The 3,755-nt window shown below is 34.6% G+C and overlaps 1 pseudogene; it reads right to left on the bottom strand.

Annotated features, from left to right (window-relative positions):
- Positions 1-1,379: 1,379 nt before the first annotated feature.
- On the bottom strand, positions 1,380-3,542 carry LOC111390057 (annotated as a pseudogene).
- Positions 3,543-3,755: the final 213 nt, after the last annotated feature.

Genomic DNA, 3,755 nt, shown 5'->3' with positions numbered 1-3,755 from the left:
TTTGCACAACAGCACAAGAGAGTAAAAACTTGATAATTGATATAATAAAAGAGAGTTGAGAAATGAGGAGATAATTGATATGAAAAAAATGGGGAGTTAAGGGGGTATTTATAATAGAAGGAAAAAAGAAAATCATTGCCAAACGGTCACTGAAAAAGTGACCAAAACGGTCACTTTTTTTAAAAAGTGACTGCTTTGGTCACGTAAAATCACGAGCCATAAGCCGCTTAGCTCGTGGCTCGTAACGAGCGACAAGCTAGCTCGCAACGAGCCGCGAGCTAGCTCATGGGCGAGCGCTCGGGCTTGTGATTTTACGAGCCCGAGCAGCCCACGAGCCCTATTTCGACGAGCCGACGAGTGGCTTGACCCTTTTGACAACCCTTCGTCGGCTCGGCCCTTTTGACATCCCTACGTTCATTGGTCCTAAATATAAAATGCCTTGGATGGTGGAATGTGCCGGTCTTTGATCCTCAACATAAATGCCTTGGATAGGTGAAAGGTGTTGGTCGTTGGTCCTCAACATGCATGGGACTAGCAAATTCTGATTAATATGGTTAAATTAAATATCACTTACCTGACGACATACAATTTCGACATATTTGTCTTGTAGTAAAAAATAAGTGTCTTGCCAATCTTTTACGCACATTAATAATGCTTCCAAAATATCTTCTTGCCAATCATGTGGGCTTGGGGCCGTGGATATATAAAACATTTTTCAATTTCTAATTTATCGTATGCCACAAGATTTAGACCTAAAACTTGAATAAAGAATATGGAAAGAGCTATAATGTGTCTAAGAATGTGAATTCGTAATTTTGAATTTGTAGTGTGAGAATTGAATGATTTGAAACAGAAGATGACGAAATTGTAAAAATGAATGTATATTGTATTAATTGTTGATAATTTTGGAAGAGCATGTCGAGAGAGAGAGAGAGAGAGAGAGAGAGTTGTCTTGTTTATAGATATTGTGTGAAAAAGGGTTAGGTTCATGGGTATATCTAGAGAGAAGAAGAAGGAGAAGAAGAAGAAGAAGAAGAAAGATGAAAAAATCACGAGTTAGACTCGTGAGCTCCCTCTTTTTTTCTTTTCCTTTTTTTTTTTTTGTAAATAGATAAAATATAAACCCCCCCTTTATTTGGGACCGACTACTTAAATTTTGAGTAAGCGGAGTTAAAAATTGTATATTAACAACTTATAATGTGTACAATTTTTAAAGAAAATTAAAAAAATATTATTATAAAAAAACATATATTGATTATTATGGTAAAATTAAATATCACTTAGCTGACGACATGTAATTTTGGCATATTTATTGTGTAATCGGAAATGAGCATCTTGCCAATCCTTCACGCACATTAATACTTCCAAAATATCTTCTTTCAGTCAGCTGTTGACCTCGGACAAAACCCTCTTATCTGTACTAAAAGAAAACTCTGAAGCTACAGTGTTAATCGAAGGTGTAAGTAAGTATTTTGCAACTGCGAAAACTACTGGCCATCATCATTTGTACATTAGCCAAAATTCAATATCCTCTTCAGAACTTTTTTTAATTGTTTCGTTGGTAAGCATATTATAATTGCATTAAAATTGGGATCATTTTTGTATTTCTGAAATGTCCTTATAATTATATAAAGACGTTCGAGCACCATACTGCTAGGGGGAAAGTAAACTCCAGATAAAATATTTGTAGTGTCACAAAAACTTGTCAAATTTTTTTTTTTTAATTTTTAAAGCTAAAAGTAAATTGAATTCATTCAAAATATTGGAACAAACATGTGATTTTCCATTACACAAAAATGTTGATCAACGGTTGATAAATATCAAAACAAACAACCATGGGGCCATCATCAGTTTGCATAGCCTTCATTTCATACTGAAGCTTCTGATTATATTCAATTGCAAGGGAGGACAATGATTCATAACATGCACGGCGAGGGAATGTAGCTCCAGAAGTAAGGGTGATTACGACTGGTAGGCAACCCATAGGCGGAAGCCCCACTAAAGCAATTAGTCGAGCCCCCTCATCGATTAGACCCTGCATATATATATACACAAAATAAGAGGATTAACGGTATTTTGGATGAAAACCGCACCATTTTTTACATGCTTCAACATGATTGATTAATTTGATGGACTGACCTGTATGAATTGTATTTGATGCTGCATTATGAATTGCTGGTAACTGGCGATATCATATTTTAGGCATCGATATGGGGCCCCATAATAATTGATCACGAAGTCATTTGTACCTGCGCTTATGAGGAATGCGGCATTACTTATCAGACTTTTTGTTCTCTCCTCTCCAATTGAGTTTTCAAGTTTTGTTTTGTACTCTTTAAAGTATTCCAGTTGCTTTTGCACAGGACTCACGCTCTGCAACAATGTCAAACAAAATCAACATAAAAGTTGAGAACATTTATTATCTCTAATTTAATTTGTTAAAATTGTAATTAAATCCCAATTAAGAAATGCTCACTTTTTCATTTCTGATCCTAACTAAAGTGTATTTAATGTTTTCTTTCTATTGGTTTTTATGATAATTAGTGAACCGTTAATCTTTATTATTTCACTACAGGTGAAGCTGGAGATAATACCTATCAATTAATGAGTGCTACACTTTTCCAAGATTTTTTTGAGAGTATATGAAATCTTGACTTTAGTAAGGATCCGTTTGGCATAGCTTTTGACAAGTCAAAAGGAGTTTTTGAGATCCAAAAGCTAATTTTGGACATGATGGTTAGAAGATTTTCTAGAGAAAGTTGGTCCAAAATGCTTTTAAAAATTAGTTTTCAAACAAAAAATTAAGATAGCTTACTTCAAAAACTCATTTACAGGAACAGAAGCAAAGGCAAAAGCAAAAGTCATGGCAAACGGACACTAAATATCTGTAAAAGTTGATTAAACTTCATGAATTCCACAAAACTGATCATTTATAAGAGTATTTAAAAAACTCTTCTTTAAGTAATAAATATACAGCCCTTAATTCTGTATTTTTTACCTCTTTCTTTCATGCTAGCATACTCATTATTAGCAAAGTGTACCTAGATTACATATATACATCTATAAATGTTGAGAGACGCTTATTTGGGCCTTCAACGCGTCATATCCTGAACCAGCAGAAGCAAAACAAACTCCAGTCATCATATCCTCGAGGCTAAGCGTCGGGTCCAAATAGGGTGGCACATGGTCTTTGATCCCAGTATAACTAGCTGTTAAGTTGAGTAAAAGAGAACAAATTAATGAATCCAATAAATTTTCTATCGAGAAAAAAACGGAGACAATAAAAAGAAAAAAAATGTTCATTACCTACAAAATCAGTGACAAGGCGGCCATTGGTAAACCTTCCAGTAGGAACATGGTTCACAAAATCTATTCCATAAGGTGGAAAGTTAGCTTTGAAAGGAGTTCCAATATAATTGTTGTTTCCAGAATCAACTGTAGAATCTCCAAACACAAGGACGGCTCAAATCGAATGATTTAATAAAGCTTTGCCTAAGGATGCTGAAATTAAGATGAAAAGTAGGGCAAGATGCCACGATAATCTGTAGCAGGGAGTGAACATTGTGGATGTTGTATGTATAGAATGACCTCGCTACTTGATTTCCAATGCTGTTTATATTGTAGAATCAAGCGTGATTAATAAATGGATTATTAAGGGAATAAATCTCACATCGGTTAAATATCGAAATATTAACCAAACTTAAATAGATCTTGGGCCACTCTCTTAATAAGGTTGACCTTATTAAGATGGACCC

This window comes from Olea europaea, unplaced genomic scaffold (assembly GCF_002742605.1).
Source record: "Olea europaea var. sylvestris unplaced genomic scaffold, O_europaea_v1 scaffold6442, whole genome shotgun sequence".
Taxonomy (NCBI): domain Eukaryota; kingdom Viridiplantae; phylum Streptophyta; class Magnoliopsida; order Lamiales; family Oleaceae; genus Olea; species Olea europaea.
Note: the sequence above shows the minus strand (reverse complement) of the source record. Positions and strands in the feature narration are given on the sequence as shown.